This window comes from Mirounga leonina, unplaced genomic scaffold (genome assembly GCF_011800145.1).
Source record: "Mirounga leonina isolate KUSES-001 unplaced genomic scaffold, KU_Mleo_1.0 Mir_168, whole genome shotgun sequence".
Lineage (NCBI taxonomy): Eukaryota > Metazoa > Chordata > Mammalia > Carnivora > Phocidae > Mirounga > Mirounga leonina.
The window spans coordinates 44,617,148-44,641,157 of NW_023270426.1; positions in this window are offsets into that span (position 1 = coordinate 44,617,148).

A 24,010-nucleotide genomic window follows, 5' to 3' on the forward strand; every position below is an offset into this window, starting at 1 on the left:
AAAAGTTCTACTGGTTCGAGTAATTTATTACCATGTGGAAATATACTTTTGAAAAGACCATCAAAAGCTTAGATCAACCAAAGTAGAGGTTGTTGCCAACAGACCTCTAGTCTTTGTTCCAAAACAACAACAATAGCAATAACAAAAAACCTCAGTTTGGCCTGCAGAAAAAAGGATTCTGAATCTGAATTCATCTCAACTAATAAACCAGTCCAGTGGCAACACAATGCCTCCCCCACCACCACCACCATGGAGATTCAACAGCCAATAGAAAACTACATCAAGTCTATGAATAAAATAAATTGAAAAGATATAAGGACTAAGAAATCAGTGAGTGCTTAATATTTGTGGTTCATTGAGTTTTCTGGATAGAAGGTATAATATAAAAGTGTAAATTTGTACTTTTACCACTCATTGTCACAAAATTTAGGTGCTCTCTAAGTCTCTCTCTCTCTTAAAGGTGGTGTTCTTGGGAAACATTTTTTTTTAATTGAAGTATAATTAGCATACAGTGTTATATGAGTTTCAGTTGTACAACATATTGATTCGACAATGCTATACATAACTCAGTGCTCATCACAGTGAGTAGTAGTCATCATCTGTCACCATATGTCATTATTACAATATTTTTGACTATATACCCTATGTTGTATTTCTCATCTCTGTGACTTTTTATACCTGGAAGTTTGTATCTCTTAATCTCGTTTATCTATTTTGTCCATCCTTCACACCCCTTCCTTCTGGCAACCACCAATTTGTTCTCTGTATTCAAGTTTGGGGTTTTGTTTTGTTTTGTTTTGTTTTTTTAGATTCCACATATAAGTGAAACCATATGGTATTTGTATTTCTCTAACTTATTTCACTTAGCATAATACCCTCTAGGTCCATCCATATTGTCCCAAATGGCAAGATCTCATTCTTTTTTTGGCTGAGCAATTTTCCATTGTGTTTGTGTATTTATATATATACACATCCAAGCTATGCAAGGTCTTTTATGCATATCTTCTTTATCCACTCATCTATTTGTGGACACTTGGCTGCTTCCATATCTTGGCTATTGTAAATAATGCCGCAATAAACGTAGTGGTTCATATATCATTTTGAATTAGTGTTCTCATTTTCTTTGGATAAGTACGCAGTAGTGAAATTACTGAATTATACAGTATATCTATTTTTAATTTTTTGAGGAACCTCCATACTGTTTTCCACAGTGACTGCACAAACTTACATTCCTGCCAACAGTGCACAAAGGTTCCATTTTGTCCACATCCTCTTCAACACTTGTTATTTCTTGTCTTTTTGAGTCTAGCCATTCTGACTGGTATGAGGTGGTATCTCATTGTGGTTTTGATTTGCATTTCCCTGGTGAATAGTGATGTTGAGTATCTATTCATGTGTTTGTTGGCCATCTGTATGTCTTCTTTGTAAGTCTGTCTATTCAGATTCTCTGCCCATTTTTAATCAGATTGTTTATTTATTTATTTTTTTTTGGTGTTGAGTTGTATACACTCTTTACATATTTTGGATAATAATTGCTTGTTGGTTATATCATTTACAAATATCTTCTCTCACTCACAAGGCTGCTTTTTTCTTTTCTTGATGGTTTCCTTTGCTGTGCAAAAGCTTTTTAGTTTGATGTAGCCCCAATTATTTATTTTTGCTTCTGTTTCCCTTGCTTGGTGGGCGGGACATAGCCCTAAATATGTTGTTAAAAGCAATGTTCAAAAGATTACTGCCTGTGTTTTCTTTTAGGACTCTTATGGTTTCAGGTCTCACATTTAGGTCTTTAATCCATTTTGAGTTTGTTTTTGTGTATGGTGTAAGTAAGTAGTCCAGTTTCATTCTTTTGCATGTAGCTGTCCGGTTTTCCCAGCACCATTCATAGAAAAGGCTCTTTTCCCCATTTATATATTCTTGCCTCTGGATAGAGAGCCAGAGGTCAATTGACCCTATAGATGTGGGTGTATTTCTGGCTCTCTGTCTTCTTTCATTGATCTTTGTGTCTGTTTTTGTGCTGGTGTCATACTGTTTTGGTGACTATAACTTTGTACTATATCCTGAAGTCTGAGATTGTGATATCTCCATCCTTGTTCTTTCTCAAGATTGCTTTAGCTATTCAAGGTCTTTTGTGGTTCCATACAAATTTTAGGATTATTCATTCTAGTTCTGTGAATATGCTATTGGTATTTTTTTTTTTTGGTAAAGATTTTATTTATTTGACAGAGAGAGAGAGAGTACAAGCAGGGGGAGTGACAGGCAGAGGGAGGAGAAGCAGGCTCCCCACTCAGCAGGGAGCCCGATGTGGGGCTCGATCCCATGACACTGGGATCATGACCTGACCTGAAGGCAGACGCTTGACCAACTGAGCCACCAAGGCACCCCACTATAGGTATTTTGATAGGTATTGCATTAAATCTGTAGACTGCTTTGGGTGGTATAGACATTTTGACAATATTAATTCTTCCAATCCATGAGCAAGGTATATCTTTCCATTTGTGTTGTCTTCAATTTCTTTCATTAGTGTATTACAGTTTTTCACCTCCTTGGTTAAATTTATTCCTAGGCATTTTATTTTTTTTTGGTGCAGTTGTAAATGGGATTGTTTTCTTAATATATCTTTCTACTGCTTTGTTATTAGTGTATAGAAGAAAAACAGATTTCTATATATTAATTTTGTATCCTACAACTTTACTGAATTCATTTATTATTTCTAATAGCTTTTTGGTGGAGTCTAGAGTTTTCTATGTGTAGTATCATGTCATCTGCAAAGAGTGACAGTTTTACTTCTTCCTTACCAATTTGGATGCCTTTTATTTTTTTTCTTGTCTGATTGCTGTGGCTAGGATTTCCAGTACTATGGTGAGAGTGGACATCCTTGCCTTGTTCCTGACCTTAAAGGACAATTTTGTAGTTTTTCCCCAATGAGTCTGATGTTAGCTATGGGTTTTTTTTTATATGGCTTTATTATTTTGAATATGTTCCCTCTAAACCCACTTTGTTGAGAGTTTCTATCATGAATGGATATTACATTTTGTCAAATGCTTTTTCTTCACTTTTTGAGATGATCATATGGTTTTTATCCTTCCTCTTGTTAATGTGATGTATTACATTGACCAATTTACAAATATTGAACCACCTTTGTATCCCTGGAATAAATCTCACTAGGTCATGGTGAATGATTTTTTTAATGTATTGTTGAATCCAGTTTGCTAATATTTTGTTGAGGACTTTTGCATCTATGTTTATCAGAGATATTGGTGGGTAGTTTTCTTTCTTTATAGTGTCTTTCTCTGGTTTTGGTATCAGGGTAATACTGGCCTTGTAGAATAAACTTGGAAGTTTACCTTCCTCATCTATTTTTTAGAATAGTTTGAGAAGAATAGGTATTAACTCTTCTTTAAATGTTTGGTAGAATAAATTCTGCATAAGCCATTGGCTAAAACATGAATGCACGTTAGTCGTCCTACTGCTAATGAGTTTTCTGGTGAATCACAGAGTTTCAAGCAGTTCCATGTTCCTTTCTAGCCACCAATCTTGGATTAGTAAAAGGAAGGAATTATTCTTTCTGATTGCTTAGTTCTTTGCTATTCAGAATACTGTACCACTGTTATGAATTAGAGCTTGGTGCCTTAGATTTCAAAACTATTTTTACACATTAACTCTTTTATATAGGAGGCAGAGACAATTGTCCTAACGAATGTGTTTCTAGTATTTTTCTGCAAAAATGTCACATGTTGGAACACTCTGTTGCACCTCCATTTATATAGTGCTCTGTGAAATAAACCTTGCAGATAATAAGGAAGGAAGGAAGGAAGGAAGGAAGGAAGAAAGAAAAAGAAAGAAGAAAGGAAGGAAGAAAGAAGAAAGGAAAGAAAGAAAGAATTAACCTTGAAGCCATCTGGTCCTGGGCTTTTGTTTATTGTGATTTTTTTTATTACTGATTCAATTTCATCACTAGTAATTGGTCTATTCAAATTTTCTGTTTCTTCCCAGTTTAGTTTTAGATTATATGTTTCTAGGAATTTATCCATTTGTTATAGGTTTATAGTTATATAAATATATATAGGTTATATATATATTTATAATTATATATATATTTATAGTTATATATATATATAGGTTATAGATCCACTTTGTCAGCATATAATGAAGGAGAAATCCTCCTTCATTTCTGATTTTATTTATTTGCGTTTTCTCTCTTTTTGCTTGATCAGCCCAGCTAAAAGTTTATCAATTTTGTTTGTCTTTTCAAAGATCCAACTCCTGGTTTCAGGAATCTTTTCTAGAGTTGTTTGTTTGTTTGTTTTTTAATCTCTATTTCACTTATTTTTATTCTAATCTTTATTATTTCCTTCCTTCTACTAGCTTTGGGCTTTGTTCTTCTTTTTCTAGCTCTTTTAGGTATAAGGTTAGGTTGTTTATTTGCGATTATTGAAGTAGGCCTGTATAGCTATAAATGTCCCTCTTAGAACTGCTTTTGCTGCATCCCAGAGATTTTGGACTGTTGTGTTTTCATTTTCATTTGTCTCCATGTATTTTTTGATGTCCTCTTTGGGGTTTTTGTTTGTTTGTTTTAATTTTAATTGCAGTGTAGTTAACATACAGTGTTATATTAGTTTCGGGTATACAGTATAGTGATTCACCAATTCTATGTGTTACTCAGTGCTCATCATGATAAGTATACTCTTAATCCCCTTCACCTATTTCACCAATTCCCCTACCCATCTCCCCTCTGGTAACCATCGTTTGTTCTCTGTATTTAAGAGTCTGTTTTTAGTTTATCTCTTTTTTTCTTTGTTCATTTGTTTCTTAAATTCCACATGTGAGTAAAATCATATGGTATTTGTTTTCCTCTGACTGACTTATTTCACTTAGCATTATACTCTCTAGATCCATCTATATTGTTGCAAATGGAAGATTCCATTCTTTTTTAAGGCTGAATAATTTTCCATTGTGTGTGTATGTGTGTGTGTGTGTGTGTGTATATATATCTCACATCTTTTTTATCCATTTACTTATCAATGATGAGGTCCTCTTTGATTTCTTGGTTGACCCATTCATTTAGTAGCACGTTGTTTAACCTCCATGTGTTTGTACTTTTTCCAGAGTTTGTTGGTGGTGGTGGTGGTTTTGGTGTTTATGTTGTTGTCTTGTAACTGATTTCTAGTTTCATACTGTGTGGTTGCAAAAGATGCTTGATATGATTTCAGTCTTTTTGAATTTATTGAGACTTGTTTTGTGGCCTAACACATGATCTATCCTGGAGAATGTTCACTGTGCACTTGAAAAGAATGTGCATTCTTTGTCTTGAGGTGGAATGTTCTGTATATATCTATTAGGTCCATCTGGTCCAATGTGTCACTCAAAGCCACTGTTTCCTTGTTGATTTTGTGTCTGCATGATCTATCCATTGATGTAATGAGATGTTAAAGTCCCCTATTATTATTATATGCTCCCTTTATGTCTGTTAATATTTGCTTTATGTATTTAGGTGTTCCTATGTTAGGTGCATAGATATTTACAACTGTTATATCCTCTTGTTGGATTGATCCCTTTATCATTATGTAGTGTCCTTCTTTGTCACCTTGCTACAGTCTTTGTTTAAAGTCAATTTTGTCTGATATAAGTATTGCTACCCCAGGGTTTTTTTTTGTCTCCCTGATTCCATTTTCATGGTATATGTTTTTCCATCTGGGAAACATTTCAAAGCCTTTACTAGTTTTGAACTTCACAAGAAAACCTGAGGGCCCTTTTCTTATGGAAACTCAATAGGTTGTCTTTACATTTGGCCTATTGTTTAATTTCAACTGGTTTAGCTTCTAAGGTTAGCAGCAATTTTAAGACAATGCCAGTGGGAGGGTTATTCAATGTTTTAATTGAATGTTGCCCCTGAAAGCCATACTCAGTGAACTTGGCCTAATACTGTCATGTTGGAATCTGATAGTTGCCCTGCAGTGGAAGGGAAAACAATTTTTTTAATTACATATAAAGGCTGTGACTAGTTCCATAATTACCATGGCAGAGCACAGTTATCTTTCCCTATATAAAGACCATCCTTTTCAGTGAAGAGGACTTCCATGTAAAACCACCTATTTTAAAAATAAAATACAAAACTAATGATTTCTTTCTCCCTAAGAATCTCATCCAAATACAAATCAAAACAAAACATTAAAATAGTTCTTAAGTTAGATTTTTTTTTTCAAGATCAGATAAGGCCTTGGGCTCCTGGGTGGCTCAGTTGGTTAAGCGACTGCCTTCGGCTCAGGTCATGATCCTGGAGTCCTGGGATCAAGTCTCGCATGGGGCTCCCTGCTCAGCAGGGAGTCTGCTTCTCCCTCTGACCCTCCCCCCTCTCATGCTCTCTCTATCTCATTCTCTCTCTCAAATAAATTAATAAAATCTTTAAAAAAAAAAAAAGATCAGATAAGGTCTTGTCAGGCTAGGGAGATGTGAAAGAAACTATTTTAGATTATCATAGAACTTTCTAAAAATAGAAAAGCAATATAGTCCCCTCTGTGTGCCTTTAACACTCTTCTCTTGCAGTAGGCCTTTGACTCTTGGGGCTTTGACATAGGCCCATGTATCTCTCCTAAGGCTAATGTGACACCCATCCCAAGACAAAGTCTAACTGAGGCATAATTTCTGCAGTTGTCAACTTCCAGTACACAGGAGAGTGCAGACTGGCTAATGTATCCCTCTGCCATAAACATCATGAGTGATGATCCTTCCCTGACATGCTTATATCTAATTTTCCCCGTTAGCAAAGAAAATAGAAAATGAAAATACAAATCTCAAACCCATGCATGAACAAAGTGCTTGCCTGGTGTTCACTTACACATACTAACATGGACATACATGAGTAAGATGTCTCTAATCCTGAAGTATTTTGCTTTATTGTTTGCCCATTCTAACAATCAGGAGAGAGATGGGGTGCTGGTAGAAGGGGCAGCTACGCTTATCTCCATTGTTTTCAGATAAACCTAAAGCCAGACAAGTAATGGTGATTTTTTTTCCAGGGTCTCTGAGCTAAGAAATGATGGGAGTCAGGACTTTCTTGGATCACCAGGCCCTTACCTTACTATAATTGCCTTAAACCTACAATTCACTTTTCCTCTGTTTCTAATTTTTACTTTTGCTACAGCCTTTAATCCTTCTGGAGTTTTCTCCCTATTGAACTAATTAAATAGACAGATTTGAAGGAACCCAGGCTCCCAGAATCTGAGAGATTCCCACACCACAACATTATGTGAATCAGAAAAGATTTGCATTCCCCTCCCTGAGTCTAACCCCATGCCAAAGTCATGGAGTTCCCTCTTCTCTCCAAGTTTAGGTTAGCTGTGCCTCTCGAGGGTCACAAACTCCATGTTTTTCAACTTGAAAATTGAAGCAATTCTGCTAGGTGCTGAAGAGCTTAAGGAAAGAACCTCTTAGCCACCATATGTCAATAGAAACCCCAACCCAACTCTGGTGTGTTGATGTATTCAGGGGCCAGAAGTTCTTGAACCCGCATGCTGAATTTCCAACGTATAGAGCAGTATGACTCTTCCCTGCGAGAGGAATTTTGAGGGTAGAGAAAATATTAAGGTATAAGAACAGAACCATTTCTGGAAGAGTGAAATCCATTCTGAGGGTAGAGAGCACCATGCTGGTCACGCAACGGTGTATCTGGGAGCAGTGGCTCTTGCATGAATTTCTGAGTATTCGACACAGCCAAGAGCTAGTATCCAACTCCTTCGTCAGTTTTAAATACCACACACAGAAAATTGCTAATAAGGGTGTGAGTGCCATGTCCCCCTCCTTCTTTACCACCTGCTCCTTGAGGTAACAGCTTATTTGTGGGAGCCACCCCTGCCAGCAGGACTATCTGTATAGACCCCCTCTGTGGCAGAAGGCAGAGAATGGCCATCCCTTGGGCATTTTTCACACTGTGTTTTCCAAGCTGGCACTCCTAGGAGAAAATGAAAAATTGATTAGCTTTCCTAAGTATAGCTGGAGACCAGTGATGCCAAAGGGCCACCAGCGTGGCTTCTTCTGGTAAGTGACACTTTGCTGTGAGGAATGTCCTGGCCTAGTTGGCATAACAGCCCCAGATGCCCATCTCCAAGGGCAGTGCATCCCAAGGCCAGGACCTTCAAAGCTTCCACGGGGCTCACTTACCAGATTCACCCCTTAGATGACTTCCTTCTTAATGAGGAAAAGCAGGCTGGCGAGACTGTGCTGCTCTGTGCCTTCAAAGGTGACAGAAGCCACAAAGATCCCCTATGAGCTGTAGGCTTGCCGATCATACAGACAACCATATTGAAATCAGGTATATGATTCATACTTAATGTATAAAATAAATCAACATTTATGTAAAGCTCACATTCCCAACCCCTTTCACATGCACCATGCAGTACCTAGAGTGAATTTCACTGCCCTCCTGTGAAGGCTGTGGACTGCGGACGTGGAGGCTCTCTGATTCCCCATCAGAGGTGCTTGTGCACATGTGGCCTGCATGATTGTTTCTTAATATTCAGCTTACATTTTTATTATCCTGCTAAAGGAATTTTTCTCATCTCTGTTCTCTCTCACCAGCTGCATTGTCCCAGACTCCCACACAGGAAGCGTACAGCAAAACAGAAGGGCACGCTCCTGGAGATGGGAGGTGGGTGGGACCCCCGATACTGTCACATTTTCTGTGGGCTACCTTGGGGTAACCCTGCGAGGCCTCCTCTCCCGTTTCCTGTTGGCAGGTCCTCAGCATTACCAAATGAATAGGGCTGGCCTTTCCTGAGCTTTCTCCTTCTGCCCCCAGAGCATGCTGGATGTTTTAAATGGATTGCAGGGGAGTGAATGACTCATATGTGGGATGGTAATGAAATTTTGGAAATGAATACCTAAAGAAATGCAGAAAAACTGCAGGCCCTGCAGGACTCAAGGATGCTGAGAGCACATCCCCTGATGCAAAAGAATTACAAGAACTCTCAATTTAGACTTATTAAATAAGGGGGATAGGAAATAATGTAAAATCTACGGCACAGTAATTTGCTTCTTAAGAGGCTCTCTTTCTCTCTCCCTTCTTTCCCTGTCTCTCTCTCTGACTAGCTACACACACACACACACACACACACGGATATGCATGCTCAGTAATTCTATTACCAATACAAGATGAGCTTCTCTCCTCTTTACTGCAGTCCAAGGGGGATTTTAGCATAATGACTAAGGTAACAATTTTTGAATAATAGTGCTTCAGATCTGAGGAGTGTCGTGTTTCCAGATTATAGATTCAAAGCTGTGGCAAACATTATGCCATTCTGAGATCTTCTCAAGGGTTCTATAGGAGCGGGCAACACATGTAGTGTCCCCGTGCCGCAGCAAGAGGACCGTTGGGCAAGAGAGGTTGGAGAAAGTGCTAGGCTGGGAGTCAGGAGGGCAGGGGGGCAGCTCCAGCTCTGCCCCCCGCCAGCTGTGCAGTCTTCAGCAAGTCCCCGGACCTCCCTGGGACTCTGGCTCATCTGGCCAACGTGATCGCCCAGCTCTCTCCTGGCTCTAACAAGTGTAAGGAGACGTTTGAACTGTGTGTTTCAGTTTACAAAGCCTTTGCACATCTATTAACCCAGTCTCCACCATAGCTGATCTTATAAATTGAGGAAGCTGGGACTCAGAGATGACAAAAGATTTGCTTGGGGATCGTGGAGCTAATAGCTAGGAAAGCCAGGTGTGAGAACCAGGATTCTGACTCGAGAGCCACGTTCATGTCATAACCCTGGGCTGCCTCTGACAGAAAGGCCCTCTTTGCTTTCTACAGTGGAAAAGAGAGAGTTTTCAACAATAATTAAAACCAAATAAGAAAAATGAGTTTTCAAGTTTACCAATCCAAATATTATAGTCAATCAAGAGCAGTAACTTTCCAAGGGCCAGACCACAAACTACTTTTGCAGAAGGATAAGCCTTGACCTCACTGGAAGTGAAATGCCCTGGAGAAGACCAGTGAGATGTGTACGATCCACATCCATATACCTCTGCACTTGGCTTTAGATAATGGGGTGTCCCTGGGAATGTTCTGTTTATGAAAATCTATTTGGTATGTCAAGTTATTTTGAACACACAAAGCTCATCTGCACTTTCAAGTGGTCATCTTAGGAAATTCTTGCAGAGTTTAAGAAGAAAGAGAATATTTCCTAATCCAATAGTTCTCTACCTGGTCACATTGCTAGCTAAGAAACAGAGCAAGTAGGCAAAGCGGGGAGACTTTGAGCAAGGGGGACAAATAGGATCAGCTCCCAGCAGTCATTGCTGCTCACCATGCTTTCAGGATGGACCAGTCCCTCCCACAGCTGCTGCTGATTGTTGGGTGTTGCTAGCTCACAGCTGAGCCCCCATGCCAGCAACTGCCTGAACAGAAGACAGCTGCCTAACACACCAGGCCGCTCCCCAATTTCCCTGCTGCGGCCTGGTTAACCACTGATGTACAACAGCATAAAAGCCTGGGCCCTTTGCCCCGACTGGGGACAGCTCTGCAAGGCCGGGCCAGCTCTAGAGCCCCACCATGGCATAGGCTGAAGTTTCTGTCTTGGCTGCATCATGGGCCAGATTATCTCTCTGTCTGATCCTCCTTCCCTCACTCCCCATAAACATACTGAGCCCCAATCTCCATCTCAGAGTCTGTCTCAACAGAAACCTGACCTGCCACACCTTTCTTCCTGTCTCTCAATCCTGAGCTAGAAGACTTTCCAAAATCTCCATTTCTTTTTAATTGTGAGAAGGAACCATCTGGCAAGGACTCCAGAGGTAGAACCCAGTATCCAGAAGGACAGGGCACAGCTGTTTGTGAATACTGATCCATGTGAACGTATGATTTTGGAAATAGAGGGCAGCCTTTCAAGACAAAGCCATACAAAGAATAGGGGATTTGGCATAAGAAGTAGCATATAGAGAGAATGATGTTGACTACTCAATTGAGAGGGAACTCCACTGCATGTTCAGGAATTTCCCCAGACACAAACAAAGCCCTGTCTGACTCTTTCCTGAGGGCCCACCTTCTCAGGCCAGGCTGTGTGTACTGCAGTTTGAGTACAGATGTACCTTCCATCTCTCGTGAGCACAACAACAGCGATGACCACTGATGATGTATTTTCTGCAGGAATTCTCTACCCTAAATATCGGGAGCATTTGTGTTAGTCATTCGATTGGCTTACTGTGCTGGGAATTTTTCCCCCTAATCGTGAAAGTAAATTCTTCGGTGTCAGAATCTGAATAAGTCTGCATAAAGCTAGCTATCTCTTAATTTATAGTCAAGCTGTGATAAGCAGCTCCCATAATCAATAGCATTTCTCAGGATCTTATGTTCACAGACAACCAAATCATCCATATGATGGGCAGCAGTAGCTGTGCACAGGAAGTTACAATTGGATGTTACCTAACCTTTTGGGCCTCTGCACTTTTAACTATAGGTTGGAAAGTATATATATTAAAAAAAATAAAAGTGTGCCAGACTCTAACGATGAGATCAGTTCTAATTGTGAGAATGTTAGGTACAAATTGTGACATGTGAGATTTGGAGAGAGCTCTGAGATGGAAGTCTGATTTTGCATGTTGCATAAGCAGGTTTAACTGTTGGCGTTGAATGACTGGACTCTCCCAGAGAGTACAGACCACGGAGCAACAGGTTTGCACATCAGTGAAAATGAAGGACGAGAGGGCACAAGAAGGACCAGTTAGGAGAAGCACTTACAATTAGCATCCCTCTGGAGCCCAGCGGGAAACAGAAGTACACCCACCCAGCGGGAAACAGAAGTACACCCAAACAGAAGTGCTCGAAGGATGGGCTATTTCTGGAGGTTTGTGCAGGGCATAGGGAAACCAGAAGGAACAATGCAGAATCCCAGGGCAAGGGACAGTGTAGTTGCTGCCCCTCTGGAGTGGAAGGAGAGAGGGGAAGGAGCACTTACAGGAACCCACAATGAGAAGTGGTGAGGAGAAGCATAATGTAAGAGAAGACAGAACCTTTAGTTCAGAGAAACAGCCAGCCTGAGGTGACCCCATTGGGAGGAAGCAGGAATAGATACCTCAAGCCCCACCTCCTTCCTATCTCTAATCTGCTGCTCCCTCTCTCTCATTAGCCAAGACCAAATGGAGCCCCTTTATGCAGTCCAAGCAGATTAGTCTACTGGACAGAAAGAAAGAAATTCTGGAGGGACAAAGGAGGATACACCCTACTCCAAAAAATAGAAGCCACTCAGGATGCAACAGTGCATCAAGATTTGAGCATGAGCATCTTTTTTCCCCCTTTCATTACAACTTCTGTTAAAAAAAAAAAAAAAAAAAGATAAAATCAGTTAAGAAAATCTTCCTGGAAGTAAACTATATTTTAAGAAAGAAGGGGACAGGGGCACCTGGATGGCTCAGTCAGTTAAGCATCTCCCTTCAGCTCAGGTCATGATCCCAGGGTCCTGGGATCGAGCCCCACGTCGGACTCCTTGCTCAGTGGAAAGCCTGCTTCTTCCTCTCCCTATGCTGCTCCCCCTGCTTGTGCTCTCTCTCTCTATCTCTCAAATAAATAAAATATTGAAAAAGAAAAAAGGGGACATGGTTAGGGGTCTTCAAGAAGACTGCAGGAAGAGATTATTGATGTTGCTATCACCTTCATCTGGTATTTCAAACACAGCAAAAATATATCATCTGATATATCAAATACAACAAAACTATGTGCTGTCATCTTCCACATAGGTTTTGCTCTCTTTGAAGGCAAGTGTCCCAGTGACAGGCCAAAAAAGAAAAGATGAGGTAGATCTACATTTCAAGGAGCTGCTTTACCCATGCTTTATAATGCTGTGTGAAGGCAGAACTTGGAGCTATGTGAAGGCACTTTGTCCATCTTCTGGAAAACAAAGGGCGGGCAAGTCCTGATTCACCACCTGTGGAACCCAACATTTTCTTGAAGTCCTGGCTCTGGAATTACATAGGCCTAGCTCAGTCTGCATCCTGGTTCAGTCACCTAATAGCTTTGTGATCTTGGGTCAAATTCTGTAAGCTCACTAAGCCTTAACTTACTTATTTCACAACTGAGGACACAGTAGCATCCCCTAGTACTGTAGTGAGAATTAAAGAAAATAATATATCTGTATTAGTCAAAGTTATCTTGTTGCAAATAATAGTATCTGATTCTGGCTAGTTTAAGCCAAAAAAAAAAAAAAAGAGGAGAAATGGAGGGAGGGAAGAAGACATAGAAAGAGAAGTCGAGTATTTGTTAACACTGGGGTATCTCAGTGCTCAAGGAAGAAGCAAAGACCGAGTAGATTAAAATGTTCATGTCACATACAGACCTCACCATAGTTCTTAATGATTTCAAGCTCGGCGAATCTCCCAGAGGGCAGGACCCAGGACCACTCTGGGATCCCATCAGCAACTGTTGCATCCCTTCTTTCTGGACCAGATGGATATGTGGCTCAGTTTCAGTGGTTACAGTCCATGGCCTCTTCATTCCCAATGCAAATTGCAGGGAGAGAGAATTTCATTGGCTCAGCTTGGATCAGGTTCATCCACTGGGTCAACCAACCACGGTTAGGATGGGGAGAAGCCCCAGGGGTCACAGGGGACACAGCACTGCAAGTCCACTGATGTGTGTCTAGTGGGTGGTCCTGGGGAAAGAGGAAGCTGATGAGCCATGCAGCCCCCATACCTACAGAAAAGCCAAGGTATATAGGCCCCAACACACAGAAGTCATCATGAGTTTTTAGCTATTATTATTTCAGTGATTGTGACAGAAATAGCATTTAGAAATTTAAAATTTAAGTTTCTTGTCCCTGAAGATCTTTTGCACACCATTAGCTGTTACTGTTAATATCTATACATTTAAAATTTTGGATTTATCCTCTATCTCTCATTAGATTATAAATCCATGGAACCATTATATTTCTCACTATCTCTCTCCATCCTCATTATTTAATGAGCAGTGGGTGCCCAGTAGGTGTGGCCTACTCCCTAAAACTCATCAATCTCTACTGATATCAGAGCTCCTAGAAGCAAACTAGGCTCCCATTTGCCCTTTCTTAAAACCTAATATATAAATCAGTGTCTGTTCAATGAACTAGACATTTGTTTGGTTTATATTACCAAAAACAAAACAAAACAAAAAACTCAATATTTCAATTTGAAGAAAGAAATATATCATTTCAACCCCACTCAACATTTTAAAAATTATTGGAAGTGGCTTCCAATAAATGCACGCCTGCTGCCAATTGTGATCAAATGGTAAGAGCTGCCTGGCACTACATTGGAAAGGTTTATGAGAAAGAAGCTGAGACAGAATGCCATCATCGATTATTAATGTCTGGCATGGACATAGGATTGGGAGGTGGCAGCATGTCGGTTGGCAGCATGTAGGTTAAGTATTTGGCATTCCTGGGCCATATTCAGTAACTAAAATAAGTATGAAAATCAGAATTTACATAGAGAGAACTAAGACCAGTTTGAAGCAGGGATGACAGACATGATTATAACTGTGTCCTCAGTTTAGAGATGATTTGAAGATTGATTTAAGGTAGATTATGTCAAGGCATGATTTCTACAAATCTTTATATAAATCTTGCCTTACTATTGGACATTATCATAACCACTGTGATTATTTAAATGATAATAAAACAAGCAATGATTATCAAGATTATAGTTAAGTGATTTTTTTACTTACCATTTAAAGTCATGAGTTTCCAAATCTGGCAGTTAAGTGCTGATTGTGGACTAAGTTAGGTTTAGGTTCAACTACACAGAACAGAAAACTCAACTCAAGAGAACTTGAATGAGGGGGACACCTGGGTGGCTCAGTCAGTTGGGTGTCCAAATCTTGATCTTAGCTCAGGTCATGAGTTCAAGCCCCACATTGGGCTCTATACTGGGAGTGGAGCCTACTTAAAAAACAAAAACAAAAACACCTGAATGAAATATTGGATTACTATATTTTTCTCTCCCATAAAAGTCCTAAGACAGGCAATCCAAGGCTGGTTTGGAGGCTCCATAGTCATCCGTTAATCTGGTTTCTTCTATCTCTGTTCACTTTCCATAGCAAAATGCTTCCATCTTCAAAGCTGCCTCATTGCCTAAGACAGCTGCCCATCTTATCGGCATTCTAGCCAGGAAGAGAAATGAAGGAGAAAATGGCAAATGGATGAGTTCCATTGAGTCACCATGCTTTAAATAGTTTTCCCAGAAGCCCCACTCAGTGACTTTCAGTTGCATCCCACTGACCACCTCAAGCAGTAAGGAAATTGGGGAATTGTGCTCTCTCAGCAGAACACATTGCCATCTAGGAAATGAGGAGAATGGATATTTGGTAGGCAACAAATGGCCTCTGGCACAATTTGCCTATTAGAAACATGCTACCACTGGGCGCCTGGGTGGCTCAGTCGTTAAGTGTCTGCCTTCGGCTCAGGTCATGATCCCAGGGTCCTGGGATCGAGTCCCACATCGGGCTCCCTGCTCCGTGGGAAGCCTGCTTCTCCCTCTCCCACTCCCCCTGCTTGTGTTCCTGCTCTCGCTATCTCTCTCTCTGTCAAATAAATAAATAAAATCTTTAAAAAAAAAAAAAAGAAAGAAAGAAACATGCTACCACTGAGTGCTTAGTGATTCCACCAGACCATACACTCCATGGGGGCAGGGACCTCATCTGTTTTGTTCACTATAGAACCCCAAGCCACCTCTCCAGCACCCAAACACTGCATGAAACATAAATAACAAACCCAAGGTTACTCAGCAAGTAAGAAGCTGAGTCTCAATCAGAACCTTGGGGCCCCAAATTCCTGCGATATTCCTCCATGTTTTGAGGATGTACAAAAAGGTAAATGGCAGAACTATGGGACAAGCTGGCAGGGCGATTGGAAGCCAAGTAGTGACAGTCCTGAATGTCTTTCTAGCCTAGCTTTCAAACACAGATCCCATAGGGAAAGTGTAAAGAGAGAGGATGAATTTGAGAGACAGCTTTCAGGATCTACAGGATGAGAGCTGTTGGCTGTAGGGAGAGGAGATAGCAGAGATCACAAGCTTCCAGTTTATGAGGCACTGTAGATGAAGATGACATCCATAGTAACTAATAGGGGATGCAGCAGGTTTTTAAGGGGAGAAGCAAAGAGTATTTTTCGGCAGAAGAACCACCAGAGGATAGCCGAGGAGCCCAGCAAAATAGCCTAATTCAGCCAATAGACTGGAAGAATGCACTTGTTTCTAACCTCTTCTGGTTATCACATGTGTATGCCTCAGTCTTTTTGTGAAGTTGTTTCTACTACAGGCTGAACAACTAGAAAAGAAGAATTCATGTGAACAAACCATCTAAGAACAAGCTCACTGTTCCAAGTTCCCACCGACGGGGAGGGGAAGCTGCATTTGCAGCAGCGCAATGACAACTATTCCCAGCTGAGAGTCACCCTAGAATATGTTCTCTTTGATAACAAGAGCCAATAGAATGTATGTAAATGTGGCTTTTTAAAACCTTCTGAGAACTTGAAAGTTTCTACTCTTCCCTTCTGGTGATAATTATCAGTGTTTTTTTTTTCTTCCCTTGAGTGCCATGAAGCTGCGGAGACCCACCATATTTAGCATGGTAGAACATTCTGGTGGCCCATCTAATCCAGAAGTCATGCAAAGTTAAAGATGGGCAAAGCATTTGGAAATATTAGAGGCCCAAATTAATCCCATTAATCTGATGTCCTTGTGACCAAGCACTGACTCCCAGTTCTCTGGGATCATCTGAACAACTCCACATTCACCAAATTTTATTTGGTAACAATTATGTGGCCTGTATTTTCTTTCTAATTATTGCTTTATAGGCATTTTGCAAGGTTCTTGAAATAGGAGCAGACTTGATTTATGTAGTGGAATCTCACATCAACAGTTGATTTAGTTATGGGGAAAAAATGCATATGGAAATGTTTAAAAGACATTTCCATTGTCAATTAGTTCTTGAAAACAAAGAAAATTCAAAATTTTAAATATAAAGAGAGGCATAGTAAACTATGAAAGGATATTTTAGGACCAACAATACGTAATTTATTTCCTTTGTTAATTACTGCTCCCTCCCCTACCAAGAAAACAAAGAGAAAATCTTGCTATTAAAATATTTCAAAAATATTTTATTGTCTATTTATTTCCCAAACTGAATTACAACCTGATGGATTAGTTTCATTAAAATGTTACAAAGAACTGAGAAAAAAAATCCCAATAATAATAAAGATATAAATAGTAAATTGTAAAATATACCAATGCAAAAAAATAATAAAGACAAGTAGAAAAGGAAGCAAAATACTCAAGTTACTATAATCTATATCACTCTTGATATCCTTAATTTGAGTGATTCATAACCCATTTGTAGAATACTGCTTGGATGTCCAATGAATTCATTACCAATTCAATTTTGTTTTCTATTAGTTCCCTTAGAATTGATGGGTCAAATATTCAAACATAGCAATTCCTGGCTTCTGTCTTTGCAACTTACGATAGCCATTATTCAGCCTTGTTTTCTCTAAAGACTCCTTTCAGACTTGAGGACATAATTGTTCCCACTTCATTAATTTCCTAAAGAGCAGAGTATTATTCTAAATATATTGAGATTTCTGGACACTTTTTTGTTTAAGCATTTCCAATTAGACAGAGAGGCATGCCTCTCTTTGCCCTTCCCAGTCCACTTCCCAGGACCTGAGAATTCAGGCAGAAATGGTCTTAGATGCCATTAATAATATTCGTCAGGTCAGGGGCGCCTGGGTGGCTCAGTCGTTAAGCATCTGCCTTCAGCTCAGGTCATGATCTCAGGATCCTGGGATCGAGCCCCGCATCGGGCTCCCTGCTCCGTGGGGAGCCTGCTTCTCCGTCTCCCACTCCCCCTGCTGTGTTCCCTCTCTCGCTGTGTCTCCCTCTCTGTCAAATAAATAAATAAAATCTTAAAAAAAAAAAAAATATTCGTCAGGTCATGTGACCCATGCACTTTAGAACTTGAAGGAAACCAATAGGCTTGAAGATCTATCTGGTATTGTAAGATCTGTGGTCTGACTCTCTTTGATGTTTCTCTGGGCGCCAATGAATACTTAATCCTATTCATTGGCTTGACCATATCATCTCATAAACTTTCCAAATGGATAATCCCTGGTTACCCAATGTGCCATTTCACTTCACCTTTTCAAAGGTGGATTTATGAGAGAGAAAGTGACACCATTTTTACAAATTTGTCCAAATTTCCCAGTACATTTTTAAGCACTCTAAGGTTATCCTCCAAATGTGACCAAATACTTTTCTTCCATGAAACTCTAGAAGCATCCAAACTTCTATTGCCACACTGATGAACTACCTCCAGCCTTCATCCAGGGAACCTAATCTATATCATCACAGCTCCTAGGCTGATGGAAAATGACATGTAAGTCAATATCACTAAAGAACTTCTGCTTGCTTACTGCTTACAGACTTATTTTCAAAACATAATAGTAAGTTATAACCCACTCTGAGCTCCCACCGAAGGCATAGATATAATTTTCAGACAATACATCACTTAGCCTGAAAGCCAACTTTGTCACAATAGTGCTATTCTAATCCAAACCACAAATCCTTCTCTAAAATAAAATCCTCTCTCTTGTATCTGCAAGAGAAGAAAGTGCATTCTGGGCACATTTAAAACTCATTGGTTTCTGAGCATCTGCCAGCTCTGTTTTCTTTCAAACACCCACCAAAAACCCCAGCCCCTCCACAAAATCTCCCATATCTTGATGGCATTGAAACCCAATGCGGTGGCCACCGATCCAGAGAGGCTAGCACCACACAGCCTATAATAAGCCATTTAAAGATTATCATTGTGCATGCTTAGTCATTTATCTTATTTTTGTCCTGTGGGGATTTATCTTGATTTTCGAGCCCATCACATATAAAGATGCTGTATTTATTTTACTTTCTTCACCCTGGGTTCCATGTTACCTGCCAATAACAGCACTTCGAACTCTTAGAGGACCCAAAGTGCTACTGACGAGATTTCTCAAGTGTGAGGGTATAAAGACTGAATTCGAATCTCCTCATTTCTTAACTGGGGAAAATCAAAGCAAATTAATACATCCACACAAATTACCACTGCTTTGTAGCTTCCAGCTCCCTGGCCCTCTAATTCTCTAGTTGAACTAATGTAACTGACAAGAAAGATCAGGGCTTTTATTTAATGGGGGTGGACTGTTGCTCTTAGATTATTCCAGTAATCTGAGGGGTCAAGGAACACAAGAATATTACCTGCCTGCTCCCCTGGAAGGATCTATTTATGCATGTATTTTGGGGGAAGGAATCTTGAGAATCGTGTCTGGTTCCTGGCACAGAGCTCTGGAGTCTACCTGCATGATCTCAGATCTCAGCTCTACCACTAACATGAGGGGTATTTAGCTCCACTGACCTCAGTGTTCTGGGGGTGAAACAGGCACCATCCTTATAATAACACACCTTACGGGCTGTGGCTAGGATGAAATGAGAGGAGATGGCGATTTGGGCAGGGGAGGGGAGTGAAACAGGCAGACAGAGACCTCTGTCCCTGGCCCCTGAGTGTCTCTCACCCATGTTGTTTTTTTCCTGCTGCTCTCATAATCCAGGGACTAATTGCAGATGTTGGAGTGAAGAATTGCTCTGTCGTCTGAGCATTTACTCCATGTGCAATCAGCGGGTCATGCAGTGAACTCATGGGATTTGGCAAGTCCCATTTACTTCATCCGCAGCTTGAAACATTCTTGTAAAATATGGGATTCCACACAGGCTAGGGTTCTTACTGAACAAGGCCTCCAAGGTTCTATGTTGGACTCTTACCTATTTTTACATGTCTACCTCAAGGCCGTTGACAGTCATACTCACTCTCATGACTTCACAGATAATCTACAGTTCTGGCTACCACTATTAAGGGCCTACTATGTGCCAGACACTCTATTTGTCATTTACCTTACATGAAACTGCAAGATGAGCATTCTTTTTCCTTCCTTTTAACTCATGGGAGAAATGAAATGCAGAAATGTTAGTAACTTGCCCAAAACCACACAGTAGGGATGGGCCAAGCTGATACTCAAAGTTAGGTGCAAGTCCACTGTACCAGAGAAGGCAAATACATTTTACCTCATGTGCCCAACTGGATGCATTGGTGGTGGGTGAGTTCTGTATTAAGAAACATTTTGAGGCTGGGCCTGAGGTCAGGAGAGAGAATCTTGCTAACAATGAGTAATGTCTGCCGTGAGCTCTGGTAGGGAGAAAGGCAGGGAGTGGTAGATGCCAAGCTGCCTCCCAAATATTGTGCAACCTGTAACCACCTTGTTTCTACTCACCAGAAAAGGTGAGTAGAAACAGAAATTTGCCTCCTGGGAATACACTTTATACCTTCTAGTACTTTTCTGTGCCTTCTTCATCAAAGGAAAGCATCCCTTTTTTGAAGCTTTTAACCCCAATGAAATAGTCTTCCCTGCAATTCCCTTTGTTTAGTGCAGATTCTTTATTTTCTGGGTTGCAGAGGCAGCTTGATTTCACACCTTTCTTCTATCAGGGTATCTTCCCTTCGCCTGAGCATTTTGCTGTCTAATTTTCTGACATGGAAGCCTACCTCAGTATGCAGCAACTAGATTTTTGGCCTGGACAAATTGATTAATCCCTCTGCACTATAGTTTCCTTACCTCTCTTTTTTTTAAGTGTGTGTGTGTGTGTGTGAGAGAGAGAGTGGGGATGGATATAGCAGGTAGTCAGTGATTCTCAGCCTTACCTACACATCTGAATCACCTGAGCAGCTCTATAAACTTGCCCATGCCTGGGCCCTAGTCCACAACGGTTGGGTCAATCTCTGGAGCTGGGACCCAAGGGTGAGTTTATTCAGAGCTCCCAGATGATTCTACTATACATCCATCCAAAGTAGAGAACCACTGGACTACCACTAGATACTAATACACATGGAATTGATTAATATCACTTACTAAATAAACCAGCTGGCTTGGGTTCACTTCCATGCCTCTTCTAAGGGCTTACTAGCCCTTTTAAACACTTACCTGCAAATTTTTAAAAACAGATCTTAAACAACTTTTAAATACATTGGCCTTCCCATAATTATAGAATTATACTGTGGAATTTATTAGTCTTCCTCATTTTGCAATGGGCAGTGCTCTGATTTGGTTAATGATTTCCTATGTTTGCTAAATCAAGTGTTTCTCAAAGTGCAGTCTGTGGACTGTCTATCTCAGAACCACCTGATGCACTTCCTCAAGAAAAATGAAGATTCCCAGATGTACCTGGGACCTCTTGGATCAGAGCCTCGGGGGGTGGTGCCTGGGAGCGGGTGTTTTCAGCCAGCACCTGTAGCTCTTTGTAAACATACTAGAGTGTAAGAGGAAAACCCTGTTCTGTTTAGACTGACTTGTGTGGCAGGTACCATAGCATCACAGCACTAGATATACCTGGGAGTGTGATAAACACCACCTGATCGGTGTCACCGACTGTGACATTTGTGCATAGTCCTTCTATTGCTATTTAAAAAAAAAAAAAGCATATTCCACTTTTACTTAAGAGCCTCTTCTAAGCCAACTACACTTTAATGGAGGAGAGCTGCTGAGTTTGTGTTTTGTTTTGGTTTTGGGTGATCCCCTCCTTTTTAATCATTTCAGTTGAATCCGTATAGATCTTGAAGTCAAGAACACTGGCTTTTCTCTGGCGAGCTTTGTAAACAAGCTTAACCTTGAGGACTTTTTCCAAGCTCCAAAACTACTCTTCTAGGTAATGGGTGGGGGAAACAATGTGGCCCCAAAGTCTAAGCTTGAATACAAAAACCCCATTCTGATATATAACTGACTCTCTACTGATAAGCCCAGAAGCCATGCACTGGTCCCTGGATTCCTTGGTACTTGGTTTTGCTTAGAAAACCTGTCTGGTATCTGGTTCATAAAGCCAGTTCATTATTAGTAAACCAGTGGGTATAAAATCTTTTTAATATCTGACATAAAGCCGATTTCATGCACACAGCAACCCTCGTATTGCGTTAGTACTTACGTGACTTGTTCTGGCAAATCTAGAATTCAATTATGTTTTCTTTTTTTTTTTTTTTAAGATTTTATTTATTTATCAGAAGGAGAGAGAATGAGTGAGCACAAGCAGGGGGAGTGGCAGGCAGAGGGAGAAGCAGGCTCCCCGCTGAGCAGGGAGCCCCATGTGGGGCTCAATCCCAAGACCCTGGCATCACGACCTGAGCCGAAGGCAGATGCCCAACCGACTGAGCCACCCAGGCACCCCTCAATTATGTTTTCTAACAGGTAGATTTTACTACAGAGGTTTTCGGAAATGGGAACTTATGAGTGAGAGATTTAAGTGATGACAAAGTTTAGTTTTCACAAAGCATGTTTCCTTCAAGGAGGAAAGTTTTCCTCCTTGAGCTTTATGATCATTTGAAACCAGGGAGGTTTTGTAATGATGTCAAAAGACTGGCTTTCTCCAGAAGATGACTAGCTACCCCTAGCTGGCTCCCTGAGGTCATATTTTCCTGTTCTTAGTGATTCCTGGGACGATTTTGAGTCACTTTTGTAGTCTTGAACAAAAAATAATTTTTTGAAAGGATTCTCACTTTTGCTTTATATTATATTAAGTAAAGAAATGAGATCATTAACCTTATGATCCACACGTGCACCTGAACACATTGCCTTTGGCCGTCAGATTCACCCATTCAGACGCCCCTTGGTTTCAGCTCATGTGCATTCGAGACAAATAGAATCTGGTTTAGGATAAAATGAGCTCATTTTCCTGGACAGAGGGAAAACCAAGCTTGCCAATCCTGGTCCTGATCTCACTCTTACATTGTTATGGTTCTGCTGCACAACCATGAAAGCTTGATCTATTTTAGAATTCAAATGTCAACTCTGGAATGCTATAAAATAATGATAATAATCTTTATAATAATTTCATAGTCATCCTTCCTAGAAAAAGCTGGAGAGACTGTCCATCATGTGTCATGCAAACAATAGCAAACATCTGGCAGCGCTATGTATCAGGCATTTTGCAAGTGCTTCATCTCCATTATTTCAGGTAGTCCCTATTACAAGCCTTGGAGTCTGTACTATTTATTATCCCATTTCATAGATGGAACTGAAGCACACAGGTATGCCCCAGGTAGCCACGGTCAGAAGAGCAGTTTAAACAGGTCTTCCTGACTCTGGAGCCCAGGCTCTTCCTACCTGATAGGTTAGGTTGCTTTTATAATAAAATTAAAATATTGTAACAACTAATATTAATGGAGCACTGGCTATGTGCCAGACCACGTAGATGCACTTTACATGTAATAAATCACCTTAACAAGAAACTATTATAATCACCATTTTGCAGATGAGGAATTGTGGCTGAAAGAGATTAAGTAACCTGCCCAAAGTCTCCCAACTAGGAAGTGGCAGAACTAAGTTCACTGGGCAGGCTTGCCCCAGCCCTCAGTATCCATCCCCCAGTCCTCTGTGCTCTTACAGCTGTGGAATGACTGTTGAGAATAACAGAGTCACAGAGATTCTAGCGAAAATGCAAATGGTCAGTGATGTGCAGCTATCTCTCCTGGGCACATGAGAGGAAGAAGGCTCTCACCTGCGGCTCTCACAACTGAGACCAGACATGAAAGAGAAGCAAGACTAATTTCACCAGAGCTGCAGGGCAGGGACCTGAGGCACAGACTAAGGGTCAAATGCAACAAAGAAATACGGGGACAATGGACAGACGCAAGGTGGCTGGGCAGACAGGAACAACCAGATCTAAGGTAGAAGGAGTACATTCGGGTAGCAAGACAGAGTAGGCAGGTTTGGGAAGACAGCCACCGGCAAGACTCTGAGTCCAGGGAGGAGGGAGGCAGAACCGACTCGGGATTGGGAAGAAAACCCGTGGAATGAGGGGGGAAGGACGAACTCTGCCGCTGAGCTCACGAGACTCCCGATCAACTAAGTTAATCCATCCCTGACTAAATAAAAACCATGATCATCTGGACTTTATTTGTAATCTCTTCCCTATAGAAATAGATAAAGAAGTCTATCATCCT